Raw genomic sequence first — 21,501 nt, forward strand, 5'->3', positions numbered from 1 at the left:
AGATAAAGCTCAGTGAGACTGCCATTACCGTGTATAAAACTACTAGATAAAGCTCAGTGAGACTGCCATTACCAGGTATAAAACCAGTAGATAAAGCTCAGTGAGACTGCCATTAGCGGGTATAAAACCACTAGATAAAGCTCAGTGAGACTGCCATTACCAGGTATAAAACCAGTATATAAAGCTCAGTGGGACTGCCATTACCAGGTATAAAACCACTAGATAAAGCTCAGTGAGACTGCCATTGCCAGGTATAAAACCACTAGATAAAGCTCAGTGAGACTGCCATTACCAGGTATAAAACCACTAGATGAAGCTCAGTGAGACTGCCATTACCGGGTATAAAACCACTAGATAAAGCTCAGTGAGACTGCCATTACCGGGTATAAAACCACTAGATAAAGCTCAGTGAGACTGCCATTACCCGGTATAAAACCACTAGATAAAGCTCAGTGAGACTGCCATTACCAGGTATAAAACCACTAGATAAAGCTCAGTGAGACTGCCATTACCAGGTATAAAGCCACTAGATAAAGCTCAGTGAGGCTGCCATTACCATGTATAAAACCACTAGATAAAGCTCAGTGAGACTGCCATTACCGGGTATAAAACCACTAGATAAAGCTCAGTGAGACTGCCATTACCAGGTATAAAACCACTAGATAAAGGTCAGTGAGACTGCCATTACCGGGTATAAAACCACTAGATAAAGCTCAGTGAGACTGCCATTACCAGGTATAAAACCACTATATAAAGGTCAGTGAGACTGCCATTTCCGGGTATAAAACCACTAGATAAAGCTCAGTGAGACTGCCATTACCAGGTATAAAACCACTAGATAAAGCTCAGTGGGACTGCCATTACCAGGTATAAAACCACTAGATAAAGCTCAGTGAGACTGCCATTACCAGGTATAAAACCACTAGATAAAGCTCAGTGAGACTGCCATTACCAGGTATAAAACCACTAGATAAAGCTCAGTGAGACTGCCATTACCAGGTATAAAACCACTAAATAAAGCTCAGTGAGACTGCCATTACCGGGTATAAAACCACTAGATAAAGTTCAGTGAGACTGCCATTACCGGGTATAAAACCACTAGATAAATCTCAGTGAGACTGCCATTACCAGGTATAAAACCACTAGATAAAGCTCAGTGAGACTGCCATTACTGGGTATAAAACCACTAGATAAAGCTCAGTGAGACTGCCATTACCAGGTATAAAACCACTAGATAAAGCTCAGTGAGACTGCCATTACCAGGTATAAAACCACTAGATAAAGCTCAGTGAGACTGCCATTGCCAGGTATAAAACCACTAGATAAAGCTCAGTGAGACTGCCATTACCAGGTATAAAACCACTAGATAAAGCTCAGTGAGACTGCCATTACCGTGTATAAAACTACTAGATAAAGCTCAGTGAGACTGCCATTACCAGGTATAAAACCAGTAGATAAAGCTCAGTGAGACTGCCATTAGCGGGTATAAAACCACTAGATAAAGCTCAGTGAGACTGCCATTACCAGGTATAAAACCAGTATATAAAGCTCAGTGGGACTGCCATTACCAGGTATAAAACCACTAGATAAAGCTCAGTGAGACTGCCATTGCCAGGTATAAAACCACTAGATAAAGCTCAGTGAGACTGCCATTACCAGGTATAAAACCACTAGATGAAGCTCAGTGAGACTGCCATTACCGGGTATAAAACCACTAGATAAAGCTCAGTGAGACTGCCATTACCCGGTATAAAACCACTAGATAAAGCTCAGTGAGACTGCCATTACCAGGTATAAAACCACTAGATAAAGCTCAGTGAGACTGCCATTACCAGGTATAAAGCCACTAGATAAAGCTCAGTGAGGCTGCCATTACCAGGTATAAAACCACTAGATAAAGCTCAGTGAGACTGCCATTACCGGGTATAAAACCACTAGATAAAGCTCAGTGAGACTGCCATTACCAGGTATAAAACCACTAGATAAAGGTCAGTGAGACTGCCATTACCGGGTATAAAACCACTAGATAAAGCTCAGTGAGACTGCCATTACCAGGTATAAAACCACTATATAAAGGTCAGTGAGACTGCCATTTCCGGGTATAAAACCACTAGATAAAGCTCAGTGAGACTGCCATTACCAGGTATAAAACCACTATATAAAGCTCAGTGGGACTGCCATTACCAGGTATAAAACCACTAGATAAAGCTCAGTGAGACTGCCATTACCAGGTATAAAACCACTAGATAAAGCTCAGTGAGACTGCCATTACCAGGTATAAAACCACTAGATAAAGCTCAGTGAGACTGCCATTGCCAGGTATAAAACCACTAGATAAAGCTCAGTGAGACTGCCATTACCAGGTATAAAACCACTAGATAAAGCTCAGTGAGACTGCCATTACCAGGTATAAAACCACTAAATAAAGCTCAGTGAGACTGCCATTACTGGGTATAAAACCACTAGATAAAGTTCAGTGAGACTGCCATTACCGGGTATAAAACCACTAGATAAATCTCAGTGAGACTGCCATTACCAGGTATAAAACCACTAGATAAAGCTCAGTGAGACTGCCATTACTGGGTATAAAACCACTAGATAAAGCTCAGTGAGACTGCTATTACCAGGTAGAAAACCACTAGATAAAGCTCAGTGAGACTGCCATTACCAGGTATAAAACCACTAGATAAAGCTCAGTAAGACTACCATTACCAGGTATAAAACCACTAGATAAAGCTCAGTGAGAATGCCATTACCAGGTATAAAACCGCTAGATAAAGCTCAGTGAGACTGCCATTACCAGATATAAAACCACTAGATAAAGCTCAGTGAGACTGCCATTACTGGGTGTAAAACCACTAGATAAAGCTCAGTGAGACTGCTATTACCAGGTATAAAACCACTAGATAAAGCTCAGTGAGACTGCCATTACCAGGTATAAAACCACTAGATAAAGCTCAGTGAGACTGCCATTACCGAGTATAAAACCACTAGATAAAGCTCAGTGAGACTGCCATTACCAGGTATAAAACCACTAGATAAAGCTCAGTGAGACTGCCATTACCAGGTATAAAACCACTAGATAAAGCTCAGTGAGACTGCCATTACCAGGTATAAAACCACTAGATAAAGCTCAGTGAGACTGCCATTACCAGGTATAAAACCACTAGATAAAGCTCAGTGAGACTGCCATTACCAGATATAAAACCACTAGATAAGCATGGCAGGAGATCAGATGTCCTTTGTACTGGAACACCTATTACTGTGCTAAAAGCTGTCCAGATGTGAACAAGTTGAAACAATGGAGGAAAACAGGAAAATCTGAAAATAAAAGAATGCAACATAACTTTAGTATTTGCCAAGGAGCTGGCTTTGTACACAGAGTTTTTTTAATAGATTTTTTTACATGACCTGTGATTGATATCACAGCACATGTAGCATTTTCTTGGAGAATATTTTTAGACATATTTATCAGTAGACCAAATTAGAGTGAGAGAGAAAACATATTAAAAATGGATATACCTAACAGAAGGACTTTGAGTGGCAGGGCTAACCTTCCAGCAGTGTAAACCTTGGCTCTATGTGATTGTCACTGTTGAAGTGACATCCTGAACCTATGTGCAAAAATGGGAAAAAGGGTTGTGGATGGATGGATGGTTGGATGGATGGATGGATTGATGGATGGATGGATGGATGGATGGATGGATGGATGGATGGATGGATGGATGGATGGATGGATAAACCATGGTGATCAGATAGGTGTGCTTCCAAATGTTCAAGGGAGTGATGATATGCACCCCGGTCCAATTTTCTCAAATGTATTTAAAAATTATATACTAGAATTAATTTATTTTATTTCTTTAACTCATTCCCTCCAGCTCATATGGGTGTGTACCTTTCAATCTCAAATATAACTTTGCTAAACATCAATTACATAGGATAGGAAATATGAAGTATGTGTAGGAGCACTCACACCTCCTCCACCAGCCAGGCAACTTTGGCAAATCTGCAGGTACCCTAGTGATAGGCCGCTCCAAAGGACAAGCAATCTTTTCTGTTATTTACCAGCTTATTTTTAATGCTAGGGAATAGATGATTCAATAGGGCATCCCAAACAGGAATAAATGGGACACAGGGTTCTCTATTCTGTGGATGCCTGGCTCCTACTCTCATGGAATGAATACACTAGCTGGATCAGTTAAGGAAGCCATTGTCAGAGGTAATTAGAGCCTTAGGGCAAATACTTATATCTGATTATTTTGCAGTAAACAAATAAATGGCATTAAACTATTAAAAGTTCTGTCTTGAGCACTGAAATGGCAAACACAAAAGAGGAGTTCAAATCTGTACATGTGTGTGTGTGTGTGTGTGTGTGTGTGTGTGTGTGTGTGTGTGTGTGTGTGTGCGTGTGTGTGTGTGTGTGTGCGTGTGTGTGTACATAAAAATGCATCAGTTAGGACTTGTGTGGCAGACAGTGCTCGCTGTCAGAATCTTACAGTTTTGTAGTAAGATTCAGTCAGATCCTAACAATACTGTCAATAGGACCAATGGGAAGACAGATAGGCAGAAAAAGCATGAAAACAGTCTGTGCCCAACAACAATCTTGTCATAACGATACGTTTATCTCCTGGGTGTTTCTCACATACTGAACGCCTGCACACTTCCGTGTTTATGCACTACAGCTGTTTGCATTATTGCAAGTTAACTTGAAAAGTCAGCTGAGTAAATGTTCATTTGGGTGTAGCATAATGGCCATATAAGTAACAGGTGAAAACAGTCTTTATATTTAAGCATCACCCTGAAAAGGAGAAACAGCAGCATTTACCACAAATCTTAGATAGAAGCGCTGCATTCTTGTAATTCAACTCGACAAACAGCACTTAGTTTTGAGTATGAGGGAAGGATAAAAAAATCTTGTAGGAATGTTTTCCCTCAATAACACATAATTACAGGTAGGAATTCTAGACCCTGACTGATTATATTAGCTATCAAATTATATCACTAATACATACACTGCGGCTATTACAGATACATTACTGTGCTTATATAAATACCAAAATAAATCATCAGAATAAAAGAACTTCATATGTCCATTTTCTGTTTCAAAGTCAGTGCTGTAGTTTATAATTCCAACATGCTTACAGTTTAAATTAGGTAGATATACTTACCTTACTCCTCCAACATGTTAAAACTGACCTGACTTTAATGAACAGTAAATATAAACTGAAATGAAGTAAAAACTAAAAGTGCCCTGCAACAGCCAAGCCTATCCTTTGCCAGCATATTAATTTATTGTAAACCACGTCACATCACATCATAAGAGAAAAACAGATGGAATGCAACAAAGGTTAGAAGTGTATTTTGCTTGCCCCCATACAAATTCAGGGATTATATTTGCCCTAACTGTCATTCGGATAAGAGTTGTTAAAACACCCACTGCTGTACCTTTAGCTGGTGTTCAGAAACCCATCTCTTGGGTTTATCACTGTCTAGCTTTGCTCAAGCAAAGAATTACAGAACTCTTATTAAGTAGAAAAACACTGGTCATGTTTAACATGACAGCAACCACTGTAAAATGAGGTTTTATAATAATGTTTCTAATACAGTTTCTCTGCTTTAAAGTGTGAAAGAACTGCATACAAAAAGACCACAACATATGTACCAAGCATTTCTTACCACCTTGTCATTATAATCTGATAATATTTGAAGCATTGACTAGGATAATGTTTATACAGAACTGCTGTGTGCAAGACAGCCAGGGGCAGATTTGAAAACAGGTAAGGAAATTATGTTTATGATATAATATGATAAATGTACTGCAAAATATTTTTGATGTATTACTAAAAACTTTAATGAAGTTTCTTTGCAACAGTTGTTACATTTTGAGACATGAACCATGTTTTCTTTAAAGTAGTGAAATTGGTTGACCCAGTGGACAGGGTTCATTTGATAGTAGCTGTATTTGACAATGTAGTCAATGCCTTTAGTTTCTTGTAAATGATCTGCTACAGATATGTTTGAGTATCTTTCTGCTAACACTATACTGATTGAAGTTACTTACATTACTGAAATCAATGTAGATCTGGGAATTACAGAGAATGAAATCTGATACTTTTTTTAGGGTCACCATAACCTTAGTTAAAACCCTTGCAATGCACAATGCTTCAAGCATTAATCTCAAGTTTAGTGTGAACACTGCAGCCAGCAGGAAGAAAACAAAGAAGACCTCAATATGTCTCCTAAAGGACATACTATATAAAGCTACTATACAAAATATTAAAATCATAACACTGCCCTCCTTTACACAGTAAATCAGTGGTCTGGAGTACTCCGTACTTCCTCAAACCTAGCTCACTGACAATTCAAGTAGGGTAGTGAACTATTTGCACCCCAGATCTAGCTTTGTTCTGAGTTTTAGTGTTTAAGAGCTATAAACATTTCAGGATTTTTTTTTGTAAAACATAATAAGCAGATTTGTGACTGCATTCTGTGCAATACCTTCAGACTTAGTCTGACGCTATAGACCAAGTGCTTCTTCACATCATAACCTTATGTTCTGACATCACATACTGCCGCCATGATGGTAACTGTGATGCCATAAGTACAGCATTAGGAGCTATTGCAGAGAGATAAATTAGCTATATGTTACAAAGAGCTTGTTTCAGAATTTGCATTAAATAGCTACTGCTTGTGTGTCTCAGTATTCTTATTTTATTTATTTATTTTTTTTTGTAGTAAAGCTGTCCTCTCAGCTTATTTAAGCAAAAAGCAGAAGTGTGGGGGGGGGGGGGACGACAGGAAAAAGTGTGGGTTTAAAGAATGCATTATTTGTTATTTCTGTTGCATCTGTGTTCTTAATTATTTGCTGTTCATATACCATTCCATGGCATGGTCATTATTTTGCATTTAGTGATGTACATTTAATACTTTGCAGATTATTATTAACATAGCTGGTTTATTCTAAATGTTGATCTTTATTACACACTTGCAGTATTGCACCATTGTGATGACTGAAAGGTTCCCTGGGATCACCTTACTTAGCTTCTGACCAAAAGTTAAATAAATAACTTACAAACCAAAAGAGAAAAAGGCATTTGATTGTAGCGTGATACAAGGGAAATACTGCCAGCCCAGTTACCCGGAATTTTGTAAATAAATATATGTCATTTGAGAATATTAATATGATTTATATAGAAATGTAACAAAAGGAGACACTGCCAGCCCAGCTATCTGGAATTTTGTAAATAGTTATATGTCATTTGTGAATGCCAGCATGATGCATTTGTGTATGTTACCAAATGTATTAGAACTATATGTTATGTGTATATCAAACTACTGGTACAGAAGTGTGTGTTGAACAGGGTTTGTACAGTACAGTACTGAGCTTCAAGAATGTGTCCACAGTGTACCCTACTGAAAAAGAACAGAAATGTATATAAACAGTATACTGTACCTCTGCAAATGTATATTTTAATAGTAGAAACTGGGACATACAGAGTTAACTTGCAAAACGTCAAGAAAATAAGTTGAAATTAAATTGTTTATGATTGTGCTATAAAAGTTAGTTTCAATGCAGGAAGGTGACAGGATGTCTAGAACTAGGGTGCCTTCTGCATTGTTTTGCAAGTGTTTTATTGTTTTATGTCTTCTAGCAACTGCAAACATCTGAAGGCTATGTATTTTTCAGAAGGAGATGTCAAATGCTACAATGGGAGGTTTAGCTTGGAAACTTAAGGCAACTGACAAAAAGTGATGTCATTCAAGCTAACCCAGCAGTAATATTTGATATTAAGAACTCTCTCAGAGAGAGAGACTGTGCATTTTGTATTTTTGTCTTTGACCTGGAAACATCCACTCATCATCACCATCTGCACTTGCCTTGCTCTGTAAGTAAGTTTTTAGGGCATAGTAACTCCTGTAGATATAGTTAGGAATATAGTAAAGATTAGTTTAGATGTTTTCTGTATTTATCTAAGACTGTCCTGCATTGCTGTTTTAAATACTTCCTGTTATTTTGAACTCTGAAATTACTGTGTTGAATGACTGACCATTGACTTGTTCTTTTATTATTTATTATTACATATATTTAAACCTATCTTTGTGTCTGATATTTATGAGACATATTTAAGCTCTGAGAGTACTTGCAGATGTATTTAGTGACACTGCACAGGCCACTCATAAATAGCCTTGCATGTCTTGGTTAGACTACCATTTGGAAAATAGTAACATTACACGGTAGGATTGGACACCCTTTGTAAGGGACGTATAGTAGCTGATAAGTAGGTGTTGGTGGCAGTGGAAACTACCTTATAGTCTGGGCAGAAGGGGGCATAGATAGTAAACCTGTGCCAGCCTTCCACCGGTGTGTGTTTGTGTTTGTATGTAAATTAAATCTCAAAGTGTGTGTGTGTCAGCTACTTGGGTAGGGACACAGCACTGGTTGGACAGAGAGGGTGCTGGAGGTCTTGCCTTGTCCATTCAACTGAGATCTTAGCCCTATAGCTGTGCCAGTGGAGATCTTTATTGGGGACCTGGAGAAAGAGGGAGAAACCAGCCCCAGACTGACTGTGATCTCTGTGTGCTCTTAAGGGAAATTGCACTTTACTACATGTGTACTTGTCATCCTCCCAGTTTGTACATCCCCTAGCTGCTGCCAGTGATGATGACTGAGGCTCCTTGATTACTGGGCCAGTGCAGGGGTGTCACTGTAGAAGTGGTGAGTAGTGCTAACAACAACTAGGAACAAAACAAAACACACCAACAATCACCAGTACTTTACCAAGATTGCTTCTTTTGATAGATTAGTGCTTCCATTCCTGCACTTGTGATGAACTTCATCAGATAAAAACACATCCTCATAAGTGAATTTAAATAGTAAAAACTTCCTGTTCATGTGATCACAACTAGCCAAAGTCATGTGAGTTTGTTATCATGTTTCCTCAGGATGGGTGCTAGGGGAAATGTAGTCATTGAAGCCTGGTGCTATATCACTTTTATACTATAACAGTGTTCCTGTATTCTGTTAGATAATTTCTGCTGGGGTTTGCCTACATAAAACGGGACAGAAGTTGCATGTTGCTAAATAAACAACATTGCAACAACGGCAATTCAATTTATCAGCATACTGCAGTACTCTAGATAAAATTTCAACCACACCATTTGATCCTTCATGAATATACTGGCAAGATCGTCAAAAGTGACATTTAACCACGGCACAGTTAATCTGTTTCACCAAGGATTTCTGTTCCAATTATGAAATGCTTTTCTGTACTTAGAGATGGAATTAAGATATATTTCCTTCTGGACTAACTCTGGCCAAAATTCCAAAAGTAAAGTTAAATTCCTACCCATGAGGTACTGCAAATCATGCGATTCATGGGAATAGTGTAATGCCAATGCCTTGGAGATGGTAGAACTTGACCTTACTGTCATAACATTCCCAGATGACCTTAAAGTAAGGGCAAACTTCACATCCCTGTTCTTCATAACATATTTCCAGATGTCCTCCAGCAACAAACTAGGTTAGCCCCTGGCAAGAAGCATATCTGTAAGAATCTGGCATATCTTCATTTAAATGGTCTCACTGGATGTTAATATGGAAACCTGTATAAATTATCCTTTCACAATGCCAAGTTTGTGTCCATAATTTGTGTGTACTCCAGAAATGTACAAACTGGTTGGAATACATAAGTATCCTATAAATTCTAAAAAACATCCAATCAATACCCCTGGTTAATAACAGTGCCAAAAATATGGCAGAATGACAGTCATATTTGAAAGAAAATTCTATAAAAGTGGTACTGTCCTTTAACTATGATAAAAATTGTTCTAACAATTCCTGAGGGAGATTCCAAATGAAAAAAACACATCATTCAAAAAACTATGATAACTCTGGCATCTGCGCCCACACCTGTTGTTTCTGTAACTCTTTTCATGTACAAACTATTGTAATTATTGTCGTGTTTACCTCTGCTTGTAGCCCAGTCAGCTATCTGCTCTGATTGCCATAGCAGTGGCTCAAAAAAAAAAACTTCAGTTTCAAGGTTGTTTACATCACCCTTTCCCTGTTTTACAACATCATCTGGTTTTGCTGATACTGGGTTTGATGATGGGAGTGTGGCTGATTTGTAAAAGTTCTTCGATCCATTTTTTTCTGGTTTGTACAGATCTGTTTTACAGATTAATTGCTACCCTGGTGTTTGTTTAATTAAGTCTATGTACCACTGATCCAAAACATATTCCTGGCCATTTTGGCTCACATGCTGACATGATATACTGTGGATGACAAGCTGTAATGTCTGATTTGTCTGGCTTTTTACATCAGCTTGAATTTTCTGTAAGAATTTTTTTGTAAACAGAGGGTTGGAACCTAGATGGCAAATTGAGAGCAGTGAATTTTGAGAGCTCCATAAACTAGTATAATAATATAGGAACATTTTATTATTTTCAAGTTTAAAACATCAGAAATCTATAGATAAACTACTAAACTACATAAATATCATTTTTTGTGGAGATATACACAAATTTTCCTGTCAAATAACTTGGAGATATATTGAGTCACTGAATATGAACAACTCAAGGGATTCTCACCCAGATGCTGCTTTGAAAAAGAACTGCAATTGATGACATCAACCTTACAGGAACTATCTTTGAAGATGGATCACTTTAAAAATGACTTAGAAAACCTCAAATTAAATTCTCAAAAGCAGACTGATACTCTTAAGGAACTATTACAGCAACACAATAGAAAAACAACAAATATAGAGACTTCTGTAAATGACATTGAAGGGCGACTCAAAGAGGAACAATTCCAAAAAGAATTTCTGCTTAAACAGAGTACATGGCTGCTTAACAAAATAGATGACTTAGAAAACAGGGAAAGGAGAAACAACATAAGAATCTTTGGTCTACCTGAAAACACTGAAGGTGAAGACATTATTTCATTCTTAACAACCTGGATTCCTGAATTTTTAGACTTGAAAGAGGGACTTTCATTTGGAATTGAAAGGGTGCATAGAGCACTGAGGTAACCCTATTCTAAATCAACAAATACTCCACCTAGATCCATAGTTATAACATTTCTTTCATTTCTGGACAAGGAACTAATATTAAAATCTGCTTGGAGAAAATCACCCTTAAAATACAATCAAAACCTGATAAGCTTTGACAATGATTATTCTTCCAGAATACTAGAACAAAGGAAAACAGTCTGGCCAATAATAAAACCGTTGAAACAAAACAACATTAAAGCACAGCTGGCCTTTCCAGCCAAGATAAAAATACTTTTTGCCAATGAGATAAGAACCTTCAATGACTTGGAAGAAGCTACTATATTCATCAAAAACAACATAGTGTCTATACCAGAAGAAATGGAATGGATGGCCCCTACTCTTAAAAGAATAAAAGAAACAAATCCTTGGACTGATGCTAGAAAGAAGAAACAAAAAATAAATAAATTAATAAATAATGATTCCAAGATAGCTGTCCCCAAAAAAATAACTCTTACAACTACATCTCTCAAAGTATCAACTGATATGGTACATCACTTGTCATCTGTTTTTATTTAAGGGTTTCTTAAAAAACTGAGAAACAGTAATGATTTATTCAGAATGTTCAGAGAGTCCAGTAATTCTTCTCAAACAAAGGTAGGTCAAGATGAATTACTATTTACATTATATATAAGCCAAACAAAGCAACATATAATACAAACATAGAAGTTTCTATTCCCTACTTGAACTCAGTGAATACTTAACTTGTTCATTTTAATTGATTTACTTATAATAATTGAAGTAATTAATTAACTAATTCAACAAGGTACCTTTCATCAGAATTCACACTCAAATGTAACAAATTAACATCATATATAATAGCAGTAACAGTAGAGTGTTTTGAAAAAAAATTGCTGTCATGGAGACTAATGCCTTCTTCAGTTAAAGTATGATTTAGAAATGTCGTGTATATCCTGCTTAAATAATAGTAGCAAGCTCTTAGTGCAAATGTCATTATTCTGTCTAAATATAGTTAATATCAATTATGTCAGGTATCACAGCTATGAGTGCTGTTTCATCAATCCTGATATGGTGTGCGTGGATGTAACTGTGTCTGGCAGCTAGTACAAATGTCATTATTATTCTGTCTACACATCGTTAATATCAGTTATGGCAGGTATCATAGCTTCGAGTGCTGTTTGATCAATCCTGATATGGTGTGCGTGGATGCAACTGTGTCTGGCAGCTAGTACAAATGTCATTATTATTCTGTCTAAACATAATTAATATCAATTATGGCAGGTATCATAGTTTTGAGCGCTGTTTGATTTAGCCTGACATAGTGTATGTGGATGCAGCTGTGTCTGGCAGCTGCTATATGTTGCTGTTTTCATTTCCAGGAAGCTGTGGGTTGCAGCTTGTGATCTTGGTTTAGTGATGCTTGTGAATTAGGAAGAGACATTTGGTGTTTTAGCCAGGACCCAGAGGAAGGAGGTGGATAGAACTGTGATTTGGGATATTTTGGCAGAGAATGGTTTGTTTGTACGTCTGCTGAATGAGAGGTGGGAGGGCTGGAGGAGTGTGTTGTTTCTTGTTGTGGTGGCGTGTTAGGAGTTTTTTTTTTTTTTTGATCTGTTTACTCTCTGTGCTTTTCCTGGCTGCTGCCTCGCTGAAAGGGAGGGAATTTAGGCTTGAAGGTGCAGTGAAGTGAAGCTTTGCTTCAGATGTATTGCGAGCCTCTGGTATGGAGTAGACAGACAAACTAATAGAAACAGATGCTCCCCGGTTGCTATGGTAATGGAAACAGAGTGACAATAATGCTTAAGGGCTCTGAGGAGCCTCTGAGATGATTCTCGGCAATGACATTTTTGGTTTAAAAAAAAAATATATATAAACATATAATAAAGGGCTGTTTTAAACCACATGTACACATATTGATGGTCTCCCAACACTTCGTTTAGCTCATTAAGTTGATTCTTGATAAAATAAATAAATAAATAATAAGTGCAATTTTATATTTAAAATGTATTTTGGTCCAAACACATTAAGGACTTACATAAGAGTGGTAGTCTGAGTTACTGTGAAAGACTAAGAGCACTTGGTCTTGTGCAGTACCCTTTGCAATGGTCTGGGAAGTGAGCTTGCTCAGACGTGTTTGGCATATGAAATCAGCGGATTCTATGGGAGTTTGGGGACACTGGGAAGTGCTGGAGAGTCATCAAATTTCCTTCATGGAAATATCTGTGGGAACTGAGGGTGTGTTGAGTGGTTAACTGGCACAGTGGCCACTGCATGGAACGGGCTGGTAAAATGGAACAGGACAAATATTGGTTTGGATATTTTATGAACAGCCTGGGAAACACACCACATGAATTAATGAATGGTATTCTGGCAAAACTGGATGGGCATTATTACCCATGCTTGAAGTACTGATATGTGTGTATGTAAAGATGGAAATATACTTATAACATATAAAAAACTACAAGGGTCTCATAATTTAATGTCTATGGACTATATAAACATGCTTGAAGGAGCTAATAATAAAAATAAACATTACAGCTTGTGGTCTCTCAAATAACTAAGCAACAGCCAAAAAAAAAAAAAAAAAAAAAAAAAAAACACGCACAATAGTTATGTAATGTATGATTTTAGTAAATCTAGAGATAAAATATATAATTGTTATATATAAGATGAAGCAGTCTGCTGAATTTAGATATTAAAGACAGGATTTAATAACATGTGCTTGTGTATAATAACATTGCTGTCTTAACTTGTCATAAATGACATACTCTACATTGAACATCAAGGGGAATTATGATGATTTTCTTATATAAGTAAATATGCATAACAAGTCATATATCTGCTTTAACATGAATTGTAGTTTTTGTAACCCATCTTGACCATATATAATACTTAAGTGGTTACCAAGATAACTAATGTTTTATACATGACATCAAACTGACACAGTTGTTAAAAGAGAAACAATAGAAGCCTGAACTTGAAATGTCACAGAATGTAACAATCATATTCTGAGCAAATAGTATTAAATTGACAATAGACACTCAGTTTAATAACATGGGCTTGAGTATAATAACACTACTGTTTTAACTTGCCATAAATGACATACACTATATTGAACATCAAGGGGAAGCATGATGATTTTCTCATATAAGTAAATGTGCATAACGAGTCACATAATTGCTTTAACTTGAATTGTGGTTTTGTAACACATCTTGACCATACATAACACTTAAGCTGTTACCAAGGTAACTAAAGTTTTATACATGACATCAAACTTTCAAAGTTGTTCAAGGGAAACAATAGAAACTTTAACTAGGAATGTCACAGAATGTAACAATCACATTCTGAAGAAATAGTATTAAATTGGCAATAATCACTCAGTTTAACCTTTGCTGATTATAAAAAATAGAATGTTGCCATTTAAATCTAAAAACTTTCAGCATATGCCATAAAATGGCAATTTATGAATATGGAAAGGGAACTTGTAATTATTAAACACAATAAGTGAATTTGTTGTTTTTAACCTATAATTTCACAGATTTTATAATAAGAAATGACAGATATGAAAACCCTTATGTGTAGAAAATGGGGGGAAGAGGGATGCACTGATAATTAAAATGCACCAACTTTCATCAATGTTTACATAAAACAAACTTGATACTTTAAGTAAGTTAGCAACAAACAAAGTGATTACTTAAATGCTGGCAAACAATGAAATATAACTTCTGATATATCCAGTAAAATACATTGTTTTATAAACATTAGGTATAAATATTATTACCATCTATTTATATTAAGTATTAAGTTTTGAAAGACTTCATCAATAAGGGTGAATATGTTAAATAACTGTGTGCTATAATCTTTTACTGAGGTTTTATATATGATACATCCTACTTTACTATGATTGAATAGTTTGTCATCTATCTTTCATGTAAATTTGAATTGCTTATACAATAAGTAGACATTTATATTGTATTAGAATTCTGTCTAATCAACAGTAGTACTATATCTGTTAAAAATAATATAAATATTGCTTATTCCTATTACAAATATTCTCCATACGAGAATTCAATTTATGAAGCTCAGATGTTCTGGATTGTCAAGGTATGAGAGATAATCTGATGGATTTAGGTTTATCCATCAGATTAGGAATTATTTTCATTCCATGACTAGTGTGGATCTTAGTTTTGTTAACATTTATTCATTTAAATTTGCTATTTCACAAAATATTTTTAGTATGCCTGACCAAAACATTACTTTATTGGTAAACACTCAAAGTGTAAAACTGACAATTTCCTTTAAAAGCTCAAACATATACTTTATAGTTATAGGAGGAAAATGTTTAATAGTCACAATAAAACAAAAAAATACATAGTCTAAATAACCTAAGATTGGTTGAACTTTATTATCTTTAAATACCAGTGGCTTAAACAATCCTAGCAATAGATCAAATCTACTGAAATATTTAAAACTTTACAAAGCACAAATTGTCTTCCTTCAAGAAACTCATTTCAAAACAAATGACACTTACAAATGGAATCCTAAGGAGTATGTGATATTGGCGCAATCCACTTATAAGACAAAGACAAAAGGGGTAACAATTTTATGGAAAAGAAATGTGATTAACCCCGAAATCATTTATAAGTATGAAGATAAAGAAGGCCTTATGGCATTAGTAATAGTTAAATATAATAACAGAATATGGACCCTAGCCAATCTATACTGGTTCCCAGGCATTAGATCAGGAACTGCTAAAAACACTTGGATTTCATTTCCAATAATTTATTATTAAGAGGAAATTTTAACTGTATATTTGATATTTTTGAAACTACAAATAAAAGACCGCTACGTACATCTGCTGTATCAAAAGCTTTAAACAAGTAGGTAGAATTATTTCATCTTGTAGATACTTTCAAATTTAAAGAAGGTAAATCTTTGTTTTTTTTTCCCATCAAGATCACAGATTTGATACCCAAACTAGAATAGATAAAATATTTGCTGCCCATGACTTACACTTTAAAATCATTAATTTCTCAATCACTCCCTGCCCCTTTTCAGACCACAATTCATTGATACTAAAACTTCAAAATGGGTGCAAACCATTAATCTTTAACTCAACAATTCCAGCATATATAACTAAAATTAAAGAGTTCAAACCCTGGTTATTATCTGAATTACAGTTCTTCTTACATATTAATTACACCACAGAGATAAATAAAATAATGATATGGGACTCATTAAAAGCTTACATTCATGGTAAAACCCTAACTTGGTATAAAAAAAACAGAGAATGGGATTCTGAAGTATTAGATCTACAATCCAAACTTCTGTCAGTAAACGCTGAAAAAAATCAAACTCATTTGGAGATGAAAAAGAAAGAAGTATTAAACAATAAATGCAACGAAATTCTAATTCATAAAACTAGTTTAGCTTTAGAAAAACTAAAAATTAATACCTTGGCCACTTCTCCAAAATATCTACATAATTTATCCACAAAAATCAAAATACAATCAAAAGCTAATAACATTAAAAGTATCTTCAATGGAAAGAAAGGGGAAAATGTCTCAGATACACGTGACATTCTTGATGCCTATAGAAATCACTATAAGGAACATTTCCAAAAAGAAAATATACATATCAATCAATTAAATCTAGATGAAAAATGTTCTAATATAAAAAAAAATACCAGAAAAATTAAAAATAGATCTGCAAGCACCCATATCCTACAAAGAAATTACAGATACAATAAAATAAGGTAAAAATAATAAAGCTCCAGGTATAGATGGCAAAATTATGGAAATATATAAACTTTTTCCTTTAAAGATACTATCCCTCTTCCATAAAACTCTATTAGAAATTCAGTCACATGCTTTAATACCACCCTCTTGGAGATATTCCTTAACCACACCAATCCTAAAGGAAAACAAATCTCCTAACCTCTGTATCTCATATAGACCTATATAATTATTAGTTAATGACTATAAGATATTTACGACAATATTAACAAACAGAATGAAAATACTACTATCCAAAACAATAAATAATGATCAAACAGGATTTATATACCATGGACATACACACATGACAATATTAAAAGGATAATTTCTGTTATAGATTATGTTAATAAAGAAAATAAAGAAACACTCATAATTGGCTTGGATATAGATAAAGCCTTTGATTTCCTAAACTGGGACTATTTATTTAAAATTCTAGTGTTATTTGAATTTCCTCCTTCATTTGTTCATCTACTAAAGAATATATATACAAATAATTTAACGTATGTTAAGCTAAGTCCTTTCACCTCTGAATCTACACATATAAAAAAGGGTACTAAACAAGGATGTCCCATGTCACTGATTCAATTTGCTTTGGCTATTGAAATATTGGCAGATTTAATATGTAATAATACAAAAATGAAAGGAGTAGATGTTTATGAACAATACAATTCTAAAGTAATGATGTTTGCTGATGACATATTATTAACATTAGCAAATACAAAAGAGACATTAGAAGACTTAGATATTTTAATTTACACATTTTACAGGACTTCAGGGCTCCATTTCAATAAATCAAAATCAAAATTTAAAAGAATTGCAGACGAAGGGGAATCACATTATAGGGAAACAAGAATCTACCTTAAAATATCTAGGAATTGAGTTATGCAAGGATAATAATGAATTAGTCTTAAAAAAACTACAATAATATCATCAATACAATTCAAATCTATGTGGAAAAGTGGAACAAAATAATATTATCATTTGAAGATAGACTAATAAAAATGGTTTTACTACCCAATATTCTATATATAGCTTTGGCAATTCAACTGTTGCCAAAAAGGAATATACTCAAAGAAATAAAATTATGCCTAATAAAATTTTTATGGTTTCCCAAAAGAAACAGAATAGCTTTAATACATCATATCAGACCATGAAAACAGGGAGGATGAAACTTTCCGGATATAGAAACATATATATAAGCATCAATATCTAAAACAATCTCAGATTGGAGAAGTCCAAATTATTCTGCAAACTGGAAAGAGGTACTAACTGTAATATTATTAATGAATTTGATTTACAAAAAATAATTTCAAATAACAGATAAAAACAATTTGGCATGGCACATATTATGTATTAGTATGCAATATAACATAACTAAGACAACTAAAACTCGCATGATTAATTATTACATTGATCATTTAGGAACATTATTAATGCAAATATAGATTTAAAAATTTGGTTTGATCTTTTAACACCATTCGTAGTTACAAAGAGCTATCCACATAAAATATACAGAGAAATAATTAATTCCTGGGAACAGAGAGGATTTGTTTGTTGGTTTCAATGTATCAAAGAACTAAAAGTTTTGGATATGCTAACAATAGAAACAACATACAAAATTCCACAGCAAGATTGGCTAACTATGCAAAGCATTCTGACGTATTTGCAAGGTTTATGCAGAATAATTAGTAATTCTTCATTTAAAGAAATACCTAAACTTACAAAATACCTATATGAAATCATATATAATGATTATGACATGGGAAATAGTATTTCAAAATTTTACAAGATATTGATAAATTATAAAACAGCACCCAAATCCTCATATTGGAATTATATAAAAAAGGGCACTCATTAGAGCTAACTGAAGAAATTAAATCAAATATTTTATTATCAATAAAACATACATCCTTTACACAGTACTGGAACGTTTTTTATTAGAAATTCTTGCACAGAGTATTCTTAACTCCAGATAGAATTACTAAAATTAATTCTTCCACAAAGGGAATATGTTGGAGGTGTGAGAAAATACACATTGCAGATTGGAATCACATTTTTTTCGACTGTGGTAAAATGAAGCCATTTTGGAATGGTATTAAAAACTTTTTACCAGCTTTAATGAATCATTTATCTTATCTAAAGCTCTAGTATTATTAAATGTGTATGAAGGTCCTCATTTGAATGAGTCAAATATGTATCTAGTATGGACAATACTTGCAATCTCAAGGAAGTGTATAACAAGAAGATGGAATACAAACACAATACCGCCTTTGGAAGACTTCTACAGCCTACTGAAGACCACAGCATTGTTGGAAATTAAAATGAAAGAATTAAGAATTCATCCTAAGCCATTTATTAACAATCCATGGAAAGAAGTCTTATCATTGATTGACACTTTACAATAACTGAACAGATACACTCTGATAACTGGATTGTTATACCTATAAAGTCATTGTATATATTGAGCTCTGTTATAGTGTCAGGCTGATGTAAATAGTGTACATAGTTATTTAAGATGTTATATACAAATACTATGGAATTAATTCAACTGTATTTGAAAATAAAACATTTATTGAGAAAAAAAAAGGATTATCTGTAAACAAACTGTTTTGTTCTTTATGCTAGACATTATTGTTAAAATCAGAAGCCATAGGATTTACAATTTGTCTTGGTGTGAGCTTGGCTAATTTGTAAAAGCTCTTGGGTCTGTAATTTTTGGTTTGTATAGATCTGTTTTACTGCTTCACCGCTATCCTGGTCTTTGTTTAATTAACTCTATATATCACTGTGACAACAAATAAAACCTGTAATTCGCTGTATGTAGTATCATGACTCAGAAAAACCTCGGACTGAGGTAGTAACTCTTTATTGTAAAAAACATAAAAAATGAACCACACTCACCCACTGGGTGGGAGGTTGGCATAATGGTTAAGGTGTTTACCTTACAAACACAAGGTCCAGGGTTTGATTCTCTGATGGGGTAAATGGCTAGGCTTAAAATGGCCCACAAAGCCAATTAGCCTAGTACTAACCTATGAACCTATGAACACTGGTTAAGCTTTTTCTATATATCACAGATCCACAACATTTTCCTGGTCATTTTGATTCACATGCTGACCTGATATAATGTAAACAACAAGCTGTAGTATCTGATTTGTCTGATTTCTTACAACAGCTTGAAATTCTCCCCAACCCTCCTACTCAGTCTCTCTGCCTTTCACCCCTTATGGTAATCTGACTAACAAAGTCCCTCCCTCCCCTTTGATTGCTATTGCCAGTTGTGTACATCGATTACGTAATTTTTCCACCTATTACTTTACATAGAGCAGTTATACTGACAGCCCACTCAGCAAACAAGTATTGCTATTTAGCTAACCTACTTTACTACAAATAGGCATTTTCACAAAGCTGCCTCCCTTTGAGAGTGTCCTGAATAAATACTGTGCCACCCCTGGTAGATAAAATGTTTATTTTACTGTTTTACACTTCATTTAACTGCCTTATCTACAGATTTTCTCACTTTAAAACGTTTTCAAGTACTCCTCATAGTGTACTGTTTGCTGAGTGCTGAGAACTACACTTTTGAGAAATCTTATTGGCAGTGTCATTGTATAAGTTGCTAGTTTGTATTTTTGTTGGTACTTAATTGTTGTATTCCTGCTATTTTGGCTCAGCTAAAAGGATTATACAGTTTCCTTTCAATGTCTGTATATGTTTGGCATGTTTGAAAGGGACTTAGCTGATTTCTGTAGAGCTCAGCAACTCTTGGTGCCCCTCTCTATGCTCTGAAATGATTTATTTGCATTGTGTGCCATCCAGGCACAAACTAAGCACATGTATTTAAAAATCGCACTTCCAGATACTATTTTTGTGATTGACTACTGATTTCGGTTTTATTTGTGCATTTTTCTGGTATTAACGCTAAAATTACCGCATTTACTCAAACTGTCTTGCTGTTGGTCTGATTGACTCAAAATTGCTTTGTCTAGCTAGTTTGTTAAAGTGCCTTCCACACCTTTAGACCACAAAACAAATGTGTGAGAACCAAAGGAGGCAGTGTTTCTGTCTATATTAGAGATAAATTCACTACCCAACTAGCTAGACAGGACAACTCCAAGGAGTTACTCCAAGTTCAGATTACTGTGGGTAAGACCCCCATTCAAGTCATAGCTAGTTATAGAACCCCCTTCATGGATCATGATGCACACATGGCCTACTTGACCAAATTGCATTCAATCCAAATATTGCCAACCACTTTGGTCATGGGGGATTTCAATTATCTCACCATCAAATGGGAAACCTACTCTAGCCCTACCTCACTAGCACAAAAGTATCTAGACTTTGTTAACTCAAATGCCCTGGAACAAATTGTTCAAACCCCAACAAAAGGAACAAATATACTAGATCTGGTCCTCACTAACAAGACAAACAGATGTACCACTGCAACTGTCGGACCCTCATTAGTTAAATCAGACAACAATCAGTTGCCTTCGAACTGACACTAACACTTAAAAAACTTAACCAAGGCAAACTATACCCTCCTAGGGGTAGGTATAAATGCATTCCAAGCCCCACCCCAGCTGGAAGTGGTAACTACATCAAAGCTTACACTAAAGCCCTATACAATCACTTGTATCAGTGTATAGCCTTGGCTGTTCCAGGGAATCAAAGCCAGAACCCCAAGTAAAAGCAAGCCAACCTGATGGACACCCAGC

Source organism: Protopterus annectens, chromosome 4.part0, assembly GCF_019279795.1.
Source record: "Protopterus annectens isolate FY-2018-M chromosome 4.part0, PAN1.0, whole genome shotgun sequence".
Classification (NCBI taxonomy): Eukaryota; Metazoa; Chordata; order Ceratodontiformes; family Protopteridae; genus Protopterus; species Protopterus annectens.